Raw genomic sequence first — 13825 nt, 5'->3', positions numbered from 1 at the left:
TTTTTTGTTTTTTGGAGGGGAAACTGGGAATGGAGAAATTCGCATGTAAATAAAGAAAATATCTAAAACAAAAAAAAAAGTAAGACAAAAAAAGAATCTGGAATTTCCTAATCCTATGTCAAATACCATCTAATTGAACAAAGTGGACTTAGTATGAATTATGCTGTTAAATTTTTTTCTTGAATTTATGTTTCTTTCCTTGATTTTTGGAAAAGAAGCCAAATGCATACAATAGAAAAATTAAAGCATCTTCAACAAATGGTGTCGGACAAACTGGATGTCTATATGTAAAAGAATGAAAACTTGATTCATATATATTATCCTGCCAAAAAGACATATGTCAAACACATGTATCAAGGACCTGAACATAAAACTGGATACACTAAATTTCATAGAAGAGAAAGTGCAAAATACCCTTGAAGAGAGCACTAATGACTTAGGCTCTAAGATCAACAATTGACAAATGGGACCTCATGAAACTGCAAAGCCTCTGTAAGGCAAAGGACACTGTTAATAGGACACATTAGCAGCCCACAGACTGGGAAAGGATCTTTACCAATCCTACATCTGACAGAGGGCTAATATCCAAAATTTACGAAGAATACAAGAAGTTAGACTGTAAGACCCCAAATAGCCTAATAAAAATGGGGTACAGAATTAAACAGTGAATTATCAACAAAGAAATTTTGAATAGCTGAGGAGCACTTAAGGAAATGTTCAAAATTTTGAGTCATCAGGGAAATGCAAATCAAAACAACTATAAGGTTCCATCTTATACACACACTCAAATGATAGCATGTGCTGGTGAGGATGTGGAGCAAGAGGAACACTCCTCCATTGTTGGTGGAAATGGAAACTTATACAACCACTTTGGAAATCAATTTGGTGTTTTCTTCGAAAGTTGGGAATAGTTATACTTAAAGACCAGGCTATACAACTCCTGGGCATATATGCAAATGATGTTCCAACATCCCACAAAGACATAGTTGAGAAACTATGTTCATATGAGATTTATTCATAAAAGGCAGAAACTGGAAACAACCTAGATATCCTTCAGCTGAAGAATGGATAAAGAAAAATTGGTACATCTACACAATGGAATACTATTCAGTTATGAAAAACAGACATCATGAATTTTGCAGGCAAATAGATCAGACTCGAGAATTTCAATCTCAGTGAAGTAACCTGCTCCCCAAAAGACATGCATGGTATGTACTCATTTATAAATGGATATTAGCCATGAAATACAGGTAACATATTATACCCCACAGATCCAAAGAAGCTAAAAAAGAAGGAAGGCCCACAAGAGGAAGCTTGAATCTCATGTAGAATGGTGAATAAAATATTCATAAGAGGCAGATGGGGGAGGGAACTGAGAGTGAGGTAGAGGAAGTTCAGGATCAGGTGTGGGGAAGGACTAGTTAGCCGGCTAGATGAACTTGAAAATGAATGAAAATCTGCAACTGACATAGGTGAGGAGGTGTGGGGGGCATCTACTGGATGCAACAGAGACCTGGATTAAGGTTGGCACCCAAGTATCAATGGGGTGGCCTTAGCTGTGACTCACTACATTAGGGATATAGAACCAGAAAAGACCATGTCTTGTGGCCAGAAAGGAATCCCAGTGGGGTGATAGAGACAAAAACCCAAATTTATCCTGACTGCATGAAATGCAGGCACAGGGGATGAAGCAGAAGCTGAGGGAATATCCAACCAATAACTGGCCCAGGTTGAAACCCATCTCATAACAAGGACCAATCCCAAAACACTATTAATGATGCTCTTTTCTTATTGTTGATATGAGCGTGTTATTCTCTGAGAAGCTCCCCTCCACAGATACAGACACCCACAGCGGAACATTGGATAGAGTTTGGGGATTCTTATGGGAGAATAGAAGGAAGAACTATGGCCCCTTAAGTGGATAGGTACTCCACAGCAAGACCAACAGAGTCAACTAATCTGGAGTCTTTAGGCTCTCAGAGATTGAACCACCAACCAAAGAATGCACAAGGTCTGGAACTACCCACTTATATTTAGCAGGTGTACAGCTTGCCTTTCATGTGGATTGGAAACACCAGGAATGGGAGCTGTAGCAAAAGCTGTTGCCTGTTCTTGGTATATATTCTACTAGCTGCCTAGCCTTGCAGAGACTTGAAGTGCTAGGGAGTCCCCACCCATTCTGAGGAGAAGGAGAGGGGGAATGAGGGAAGGATTATGGGAGGGGCTGACTGAGAGGAGGCAATGAGCTGGATGTAAAACCAATAAGTAAAATAAATAAATAAATAAATAAATTTAATTTAAAAAGAAAAGAAAATGAAAAAAAAGTATATGTCCTTACTCCCAATTTAAAATTTTCATTTCTGTGCCATCCATAAGTAGTATTAATAGATTGTGTTTTGTGAACTAGAAGTATTTTGTATACATCTCTACACTGTGCTGTTGAGATGTGGAAGGAAAAAGAGAGGTTAGGATTAGAGCTAATCAGGTTAGGGAAAAGGAAATATTGGAGTAATATGGAACAAGGATCAGAAAATATTATATCTACATTAAAGCAGAATAATGGAAATAATTATACCCTTACAATGTTTTTATAGATAAGTAATTAATCAAATTCAATATCCATACCTAAAACCCATCATTTAAATCTGATGCAAGTCCCCTCAAATCTCACATTTCTCTACACATTAAGCCTTTTATTGATATATTTTATTTTACTTATATATGATTTTATGTATAGTATTAGGTATCCATGTTCTAAATACAAAATTTACTAGGCAACTTATTATTTTAATATTGAATGAAAACATTTAAAAGTATCAGCAAGAAAGCTTTGTGGACATAATAGAAAAAATGTCAGCTTCTCATTCACACAGTACAAACTACAGAGACAATAACATTCAAATATTAACTAGTTCTATCTTCAGGGATATTATAATTTAATTAGAAGCAATAAAATAATCACCATAATATTTGAAACAGGACATAATTTAGCACTGAAGCCTATGGTTACAGGCTATAAATGATGGTGAAAACATAGAAGCAAAATCAATGTGAATTTGTGTAAGTCAGGAAGCTACATCAATGAGGTATACTAGGAGAAGATGGAAAATTATGTTTCATAGTTGGTGATTAAATTGGATTGTTTCTCCTTTGCCCTTTGGCATTCTTTAACCAATGTCATAGATATTAAAAGATAATTAACAAAATAGAAAAACATGCAAGTTTATGACTCATCCAGTGAATGACTGTCTTCTTTCTTGTATAGGACTAGAGTCAATGAAGGTTTTAATGCATATCATTTATATCTGAAGTTAAACAAAGCTTTCTAAACCCCATTCTGTTTGAATATGTTGAAATGAGTTTAAACTTGTATTTCTATACATACATAGATGCAAATGCATACACATAAACACAAAAGTATTCTAGAGAATTAGTACATCTATTTTCACCTAGATACAGGAAAAAGGAACACAATTACTAATCAATCCAAAAACATTACAGTAGATGGGATGAGACTTTTGAGTACCTGAAATGGATTGTTTACTACATGAAAGCAGCAGAGAACTGAAAGCAAGGACAAGTTTTATCTATGAAGTGTAATTTTGACCATTGCTTCTGTTATTGGTAGTTTATTAGGTTCATATTTTATCATCCTCAACAGGAATAACACACTATGTGGCTTGAAAACTCAATAAAGTGAAAGTAATGGAAACTGCCATATAATCTAGAATTTGCTTGCTCTGTAGGTTGAAAGTAAAATACAACATACACAGTAAACATATGTCCTCAACCTTGGTAGTTGCATTAAAGCTATACAACTTTAATGGTTCTAGTTGAACTTAGAAACACTGATTTGTGTTTTTTGTGCTCTAACATTTTCTTGTCATCATATAGTATTGTAAAGAGTCTCTTTATTAAATGTCAAGTCTATTGATGATCTGATATAGATAAATATCTTTTTAGCAATGATTGTATATCTTAAAATATAGATCTTTGAGAATGTTAAAAATAATGACAAAAAATTGTTCTTTGGAAAAGCAATTAAGAACTCAATCTGGATGTATTAAAATAAGGTTGATTGATAAAGTATTACTCTGACAGTAAAATGTGCCAATTCAAGCCAGAATATATATATATATATATATATATATATATATATATATATATATATATATATATATATATATATATATATATATATATATATATACAGACTTATTGAGAAAACGCTGTTAGGCAAGTGAGTTCTCTGGCCCCAAGGAAGGAGGCCAATGAAGCACAGGAAAGGAGACAGAGGAGAAGGGGAAAGAAAGAAAGAAAGAAAGAAAGAAAGAAAGAAAGAAAGAAAGAAAGAAAGCTCCTATACAGAGAGAATGGAAAAAAGGAAGAGAAAGACTAAAATTTCTGAATTATATAGTGAAGATTCTCTGAGGAAAGGGAACTGAGCCCCTAGACTGGAAAGTTCTGAGTAGAGGGTGTGGTATGCCAGTTTGGGACAGTAGGATTCTGGGAGAAACTGGAGGACAGATCTGCCTTGGTATGTAAAATATGCACCTCAACACCTTTCCCAAGTCTGAAGCCTAATACTGATAATGAGTCATGGATCCTTAAAATACTAGGAAAGGCTCAGATGTACTCATTTGAATATATAGTCAACTTTTAAGTGTAAGGGGAGTTTCTGATGCATTTGTCTTGTTTCCCAATTGTTTCTTGATTTGTCAGTAAAGAAAACTGGGGATCCAATTGTTAGACAGAAGGTACAATGGGACTTCTGGGTCCCAGGAGGTAAAAGAAGACTCAAGGAAGGAGAGAGGCTTTTTCTGCCATGCTTTGGAAAGAGTAGAATGCAGAAACCATGTGAGGTCTCAGAGAGAGCTGGGGCAGTGGCCTCCACTATAGGTGGGTGACCAAGGATGAGCCTAGCCACTAAGGGTAGGACAGGTGATTTGGGAAGGGCATGCTTTCCGAGGCAGGAAATATCTGCACCCAGCAACTGTGCCAGGAAGGCAAGTTGTAAAGTAACAAGCTATTTGTATGTGTGTGTGTTTTATCCATGAGTCTTTGAGTGGCCTGAAATGCAGACAATGCATGAAGCTAAGCAGTGTAGAACAAAGGGGAATGAATACAGAATAAGTAATACATTTACACAATGGAGCACTACTCAGCTATTAAAAACAAAGAAGTCAAGAAATTCATAGGCAAATGGATGGAATTAGAAAATATCATCCTGAGCACGGTAACCCAGTAACAAAAACACACATGGTATACACTCACTGATAAGTGGATATTAGCCCAAAAGTTCGGAATACTCAAGACACAATTACAGAACACATGAAGCTCAAGAAGGAAGACTGAAGTGTGAATGCTTCAGTCCTTCTTAGAAGAAAGGACAAAATACACAATAGAGCCTCCAGTTTCTTGAGGCTTAGGTGCATCATCTCTGAATGAACACCAACAGACCTAGCAGTCCTCTACTGTATGTATGCTGGGGGTCTCATATCAGCTGATGTATGCTGCTTGTTTGGTGGTCCAGTATTTGAGAGATCTCAGGAGTCCAGATTAATTGGGATTGCTGGTCCTCCTACAGTATGGCCCTTCTCCCCAGCTTCTTTCATCCTTCCCTAATTCAACAAGAGGGGTCAGCTGCTTCTGTCCATTGGTTGGGTGTAAATATCTGCATCTGACTCTTTCAGCTGCTTGTTTGGCCTTCCAGAGGGCAGTCATGATAGGTCCCTTTCTGTGAGTGCTCCATAGCCTCAGTAATACTGTCAGGCCTTGGGATACCCCATTGAGATGGATTTCAATTTGGGCCTGTCACTATACCTTCTTTTCCTCAGGCTCCTCTCCATTTCCATCCCTGTAGTTCTTTCAGATAGGAACAATTATGGGTCAGAGTTGTTACTGTGGGGTGGCAACCCCATCTCTCACTTGATGTCCTGTCTTCCTGCTGGAGGTAGTTTCTATAAGTTCCTTCTCCCTACTGTCAGGCATTTTATCTAAGGTCTCTCCCTTTGAGTCTTGAAGGTTTCTTACCTCCAGGTCTCTAGTACATTCTGGAGGATCACTCCACCTCATAAGCTCTTATCTCCTGAGATTGCCTGTTTTCATTCTTTCTGCTAGCCCTCAGGGCTTCAGGCCTTTTCCCTCACCCAATAATAGATGAGGTTCCCCTCTCCACCCTATTCCCTCCCCCATCCACTTTCCCTCTCAGGTCCCTCCTTAGAGGTCAAGTGGGGTGGGTGGTAGAGAAGAATGTGGATAAAATATGGAGTATAAAAAGTTAATTAATTTTTAAAAAGTCAGAAAAAAAAAACCAAACCAAAACAACAATGACAAAAAATACTCAAGGGAGGAAATATGGAGACAAAGTGTGGAATAGAGACTGAAGCAAAGGCCAATCAGAGAGTGCCCCACCTGGGGATGTATCCCATATACAGACACAATACCCAGACACTATTGTGGATAGCCAGAAGTGCTTGCTGAGAAGAGCCTGATATAGCTATCTCCTGAGAGGGTCTGCCAGAGCCTGACAAATACAAAGGCAGATGCTGGCAGCGAACCATTGGACTGAGCACATGGTCCCCAATGGAGAAGTTAGGGAAAGGACTGAAAGAGCTGAAGGGCGTTTCAACCCCATTGGAAGAACAACAATATTGACCAATCAGAGCTTCCATGGTCTAAACCACCAACCAAGGAGTACACACAGAGGGATTCATGGCTCCAGCCACATGTGTAGCAGAGGATGGCCTTGTCACCTTGTCGAACATCAATGAGTGGAGAGGTCCTTGGTTCTGGGAAAGCTCAATGCCCCAGTGTAGGGGAATGCCAGGGCGGGGAGCCAGGAGTGGGTGGATGGGTGGGGGAAAACCCTCATAGAAGCAGTGGAGGAAGGATGAGGTTTCTGGAAGGGAAATCTGGAAATGGGATAATATTTGAAATTCAAATAAATAAAATATCCAATTTAATAAAAAAAGGAAGCTGGAAGGGGTGTCTAGAATGACCAATCCCAAGCAAAGGCAGTAGCATTTAAAACTTTACACATTAATAAAACCATGGAAAACACACAAGCCGGGCAGTGGTGGCACATGCCTTTTATCCAAGCACTTGGAAGCCAGAGGCCAGCCTGATCTACAGAGTGAGTTCTAGGACAGCTGAGGCTACACAGAGAAACCTTGTCTCGAAAAAAATGAAAGAAAGAAAGAAAGAAAGAAAGAAAGAAAGAAAGAAAGAAAGAAAGAAAGAAAGAAAAGAAAGAAGGAAGAAAGAAAGAAAATACACAAAAGGAAAAGACAATTTCTGCAATACATGTTGCCTGAAAACAAGTATTTGTATGTACAGAATAATGAAATTAGACCCTCATATCATTTCATGTACAAATAAGCTAAAATAGATTTAAGATAATAATGAAAGATTTGACATTATAAAATTACTACAGTGTATTATCCCTTCTGGACAAGTATGTGAGCAATTATATTTTTGGAGACGATTTCCATAATACATGCAATAGAAGTAAAAGTAGGCAAATGGGATTAAATCAAAGTAAAATGCTTTTGCATAGAAAACAAAAACAAAAATCCCCCAAAATATTTAAGCATGAAGAGATAACATTTAAAACAGGAGAGAGTGTTTGCAAACCACATATCTTCATATATATGAACATTAATGCATTACTCAGAGAATTCAAAAGCCAGAAAATAACCTTCACAGATTAAAAAAATAAATAATGATAAAGAATATGAAAAGATAGTGGATACCATTACCTGTAAACATTAGGCAATTTTAAAGCAAAATGAATTAACACTTCTCACCTGTAATGATGACTGTTATTAAAAAGATAAATACATGTTTGCAAAGATGTAGGGAAAAGAGAACTCCAGAAATTATTGTTAGGGATGTAAATTTAAATAGATGCATTAAAATCAGTATGAAATATCCATTAACAAGTAGACAAGAGAACCAGGTGTCACTAATACTTCAGTGCCTTCTATGTATCTCTGATCTTTATTATTTACTGTTAATTTCACTGGATTTAAAAGATGTTGATAGATTGACACCATCCTTCAATTAATTATGAGGATTCATCTTAAAAGATTTATTGTACAATATGGTGGCTGTAGCTAACAGACTAAATTACATTCTTTAACAATATTAAGCATCTGACCTAGTGTACTCACAATATATTTTTCAAAATATCATATTGCCTATATCAAGTAAATATAATATTATCTGAAAGTTGAAAAGAATAATATAATCCTAAAAAATAATCCCTAAGAATATGAATGTTTGGAGAGATGGCATGTGCTAACATTTTTCAAATATCTAAACCATTATTACATTTTGGAAAAAAAGTATACAAAATATGATAATCAAGTTCTTCCAAAAAGTATTAAATGCCTAGATATAGGGATATACAAGCAGTCAATTTTGCCAACTTGTCAGAAAGTTGTAGAGAGTTATTCTGCAAAATCTTTGCAATAACAGTAATTTATTAAGTTACCATGATTCCCCAATGTTAACTAAATCTCTTCAAATTTCACACCATCTAGGAAGTCATTACTTCCAAATCTTTATTTTCCAACATCATTATTTGAATAGTAGAATTCAGAGCAAATATATATTACTGTTTACATCTGGGTTCTCTTTGGGCGGTTAAACATTCATTCCTTTTCCATTTAATTTGATACTCATGCAACAAGTTTACCTCATGGTTGTAGCCAATTCATTTCCCCATCCAGTCTTCAAATGTTACCTTTACATCAAACAGGCCTACAACCACCTCCAGCCCAGAGTTCCACACTGAATCACAGACTCATGATGATAGCTGTGACACACAAGTGACATTTTATGATATGGTGAGCATCATAAATTTTATCTAAGAAAAGGAAAGCAAAATTGAACAAGTTTTTATCAGCTCATGTCACTAAGATAATGCAAAAAGTATTTCAAGCCCAAATCCTGAAACTGTTATGAGATGAGTATTAGGAAATATGGTGCAATATATAGGCATAAGTAAGGATTTTCTAAATGGGACTCAGTCACACATGATGGAAGGCTAGAAAGTGGCAAATGGGAACTCATGAAACATGAATATTTTACATAACAAAGGAAATAGTAAGTCAGGTTTAAAAAGGAGCCTTCTACATAATGGTAGAAAAACTCAGTTCTATATTGAATATAGAAGCAATAATATACAAGGAAGTAAAAAAGAATCAAGAAAACAAGCACAATAAAAATAACGATAAAGATGTGGACAGATAATTTTCCAAAGAAAAAATATGAATGGTTAGTAATTTATACTCAAGATTTTTAGCTGCGATGGGAATGTAAATAAAAATCACCTTGATGTTCTCTCTCACCCGTCAGAATATCTGTTCTCCAGAAAGCAAATAATAATAAAATCTGGTGAATATGAGGAGAAATATGACCCCTTGCTGCTTATGAAACTACTAACAGTTTTCAGCTACTGTAGAAAATGGTGTGGAGTTCCTTAAAAGTGTAGAAGGTGAACTACTTGTGAATCAATTATTCCAATTCTAAGCATATGCAAGGATTCAGAATCCTTCTACAGGTATAGTTACATTTCCATGTTTATTGCAGCTCTATTCACAATAGCTAGGAAATCAGATTAGTCTGTGTATCCAACATCTGATGAACAGGAAAGAATAGTGAAATGTTGTATACATACACCATGAAGTTTTATTCTGTTCTTAGAAATAATAAAATTTGTAGGTAAATAGATAAATATTGAAAATTTATATTGAATGGGGCAATCCAGGTACAGAAACAGTAAGGCTTCATGTTCTGTCTCTCAGGTCAATCTCAGCATCAATTATCCCAATTTTTTATCTTTAACTTAGAATTCCTGTAGGAACCAATAAATGAGAAAGAGGTTAGCAGGAAGATAAGCCTAAAAGGAGTAAGTAGACTGTGGGAAGGAAAGAGGAATGTTTATGGTAAAAAGATTCTAGAAGGGGGAGGTTGAGAGATGGGGAGAAGGGGGAACAAGAGAATGATTAACCAGAAAGAAGAGGTCATGTAAAAGTCATGAGTAAATGTCATATAAATGAATTAAAAATGTATAATTTATATAATTATATTTTTAAAAAGGAGTTTGAAAGGAAATTCACTGCATAACTGTAAAAAGGTGTTCATCTACAGCATGGGCTAATAAACAAGGGCAAATTACAAGGATTGAATGATTTTTTATTTAATTTAATTTTTAAATTATTCACTTTACATCCCTCTTATTGCTCCTCTTGCTCACCCCCTCCCAAAATTCTTCACACCTTCTCCCTCCACTTCTCCTCTGTGCAGTTGGGGGTCTCCTTGGTGTCCCTCTACCCTACCCCTGCCACCCTGGCACCTCAAGTCTTTGCAAGGCTAAGTGCTTCCTCTACCACTGATGATAGACAGGGCAGTCCAGCTAATGGAATGTATCCCATATAAGGGCAAAAGCTTTTGGGATAATCCCTACTCCAACTTTTCAGGATCCATGAGAAGGTCAAGCTACACAACTGCAACATATGTGCTGGGAGGCCGAGGTCTAGCCCATGGATGTTCTTTGGTTGGTGGTCAGACTTGGACAGCCGTCATGGGTCCAAGTTAGTTGACTTTGTTGGTCTTCCTGTGGAGTTCCTATCTCCTTCAGAATCCACAATCCTTCCTTCTATTCTTCCTCAAAAATCCCCAAGTTCCATCCAATGTTTGGCTGTGGGTGTCTGCATCTGTCTGAGTTAGCTTCTGTGTGAAGCCTCTCTGAGGACATTATGTTCTGCCTACAAGTATAATAGAGTATCACTAATAGTGTTAAGATTTTTGATCTTGCCCATAGGATGGGTCTCAAGTTGGGCTAGTTATTGGTTGGTCATTTCCTCAGTCTCTGTTTCCTTCCCTGTGCCTTCATCAAGTACAGATAGGATAAATTTTGGGTTGAAACTTTTGTGGGTGGGTTGGTGTCTCTATCCCTCCACTGGGGTTTCCTTCTAGCTATAAGAGGTGGCCTCTTCAGATTTTAGATCCCCAAAGTAGTGAGTCACAGCTAAGGTCACCTGATTGTATATTGTTTCAGATCATTTGTAGTCCTGAAGATGCCCCCCCCACTTCCTCACCCTTGTCAGTTGCAGATTTCCACGGCTATCTTTAGCCATTTCTCCTGTCCTTCCCCACATACAGGATCATGGACTACCCACCTCCTTCCTCCCAGTGCCCTCCTTCCATCTTCCTCTTATGAAAATTATATTCCCCCTTCTAAATGAGATTAAGCTTCCTCTCTTGAACCTTGTCCCTATGAATGTAGTTGAGCAAATGTCTATGAATCATTGGAGTATATTTTGTGTATATATGCAGGAGTGCTATAGCTGGGTTTTGCTAATTTTATGAGAAACTGCCAAATTTGTTTCCCAAAGTGGCTGCACAAGTTTGTATCCCAGCAGCAATGAAGAAATTCTCCTCTTGCTCTACATACTCATGGGCATGTGCTATCTCTTGAGCTTTTGATCTTTGCCATTCTTATGGGTGCAAGATGTAACCTCATAGTTGTTTTGGTTTGCATTTCCCTGATTCCTAAGGACTTTGAACATTTCTTTAAGTGCTTCTTGGCCATTTAAAATTTCTCTGCTGAGAATTACCTGTTTAGTTTGTACCCCTCATTTCAGTTGGATTATTTGGCTTGTTGGTACTCAAGCAACAGGTTCTTGACACCTTCCTCAGTTTTCCACAAAAAACAAATGATAAAATGTTCTTGTTCAAAGTTTGCCTGATAAGGAAAAATCATGTTTCAAATAAGCTTAATGTTTTCTCCCTGGCGTTCTTTCAGAATATTTGAAGGTGCTGAGCAAGCTGCTGAAGAAGAAGATGAGCGCATTGCTGTCTCATCCATCTGCAAACCCTCTAAGCTACAAGACCAACCTTCCAGACGAGATAGACCAACATGGGAAATAGAAGTACTAATCAGTTTCTTTCTGATTGGATTTTAGACCTATTCCACAGGAAGAAATATACATCTTTCATACTATAATCCTGGTTAAAACAAACAAGAACACCAAAAACCACTGTAAGAGAACCACTGATTCTGGACAAAATCAAAATATCCTCAATCTGCTTTCTAAATTAATTAATCTTCACCATTGATTAGTTGATAGATCAATTATGGTACTCTTGATGGAACACTTGGCCATATGCTTCTTAGGAAAATACTCTGCCTAGTCCCCTTCCACCATGTCTGTCTTTCTTCTTCCCTTTCTCCATTTTCTATATTTGTTTATTTTTTCAGCAACCACATGTAGTTAGACAGAGCCATAACAAACAAAATGTTTTTGAAGGATGCCAGGTTACAGACAGTGAACATGTAAAGTTTTGGTTTATTTGGCTATTTTGATTTGTTTTTTACTGCAAGCCTCTCATTTAATAGAGACAACGGTGTTGTTAATGTATAGCTATTTCTTCTGCACCTAGAAGTCATTTAAAAAAATAGTGGTACATATATATGAAAGGAAATAATGATATTTAAATAATGATAGAAAGAGATAGTATAGGTAAAAATTCTGAGAACTCAGTTCATGCCTAAAATTCTTATTTGGTATTCTTTTTCCCCTTTTAAATAAAATGGGCAATCTAAACAATCATCATACCATTTTTCACTGATAGTGACATCTCAGAGGTGTCAGGGCACTCACTTAAGGTCTCAAAGATTGACTGTGGCAGGACAGAAGTTTATACCCCAGCTCACCTCTTTATTCTCTGTGCATTAATTGATTATAGGCTATAAGAGTCTTCTGTGGTTGAGGCCCAGTACCTCATTTCCTTATGGAAGAAAATATTGAGACCTTGGAAGCAAGCCAGAGTCTGAAAAATGTCCCTGCTGTTTCTCTGACCTAGGTTCTTTTCAGATATTCGCCAACTGTGCTCTGTTGCAAACCTTCCATATCAAAATCCTCTGGGATTTTCTCTAATTATGTTCTGCCTCTCTCCACCTTCCTCCCTTCACTTCCCTGCCTCCTGCCTCCTTGGCCCCTCTCAAATGGGAATTAATCCAACCTCAAACAAGCTGTCACTAAGCAAAGATTTTACTCTGATTATTGCTTAGGAGAAAGATGCTTCTGTCCCCTCCTCCAAAAGCTATATTTGCAGACAAGAATTCATGGGGCATGTGTCCAATTGATACATTTCTTTTTAAACTGCAGATCTGACACTGAAGTGGGATGCAAATTTAATTATTCCACATGTACAGAACAGAAACAGAATCTCATTGTTAAATTTGTTCTCCTATGTTAGAAAGATTAAAAACAAAAGATGTTGAAGTGGTTTGTGTGAGTGGAATACATTTTGGTTTATAAAATGTGAAGCAGTACAATAATGGCAGCAAGGAACTTATTTCTAGCACATGGAAATATGTCTAGTTTTGAATGTTTCTTATCAGAAATCTTTGCTCCTTCCTTACCTATATATGTTAAAATTTATCTAATCCCATTTTCTGTGGTGATTTCTCCAGATATCTTTCTTCAAGTATATTGTATATTATATATACATATACATATATATATAGTTTATTAGGAAAATTAAATAATTTGAAGATATGTATTACATCAGTCCCTAAAAATTATAACTGTTATGTTCACCTAGAATCAATCCTTGGCTTTACAGCTGAGTAATTATCTAATATTAGGTAAAATACATGATTTTCTTATTCTTCTATTTATTACTCTATAATGAGGAATAAATAGCAGGATTCATGGATCCTGTGTATCGTTGGAGTTAATGAGCACGTACATGTATTATATTGAGATCAGTGCCTGATACGTGTTGTCAGATTACATCCTCTACTTAC

Source organism: Mastomys coucha, unplaced genomic scaffold, assembly GCF_008632895.1.
Source record: "Mastomys coucha isolate ucsf_1 unplaced genomic scaffold, UCSF_Mcou_1 pScaffold18, whole genome shotgun sequence".
Lineage (NCBI taxonomy): Eukaryota > Metazoa > Chordata > Mammalia > Rodentia > Muridae > Mastomys > Mastomys coucha.
This window is presented reverse-complemented; position numbering follows the sequence as displayed.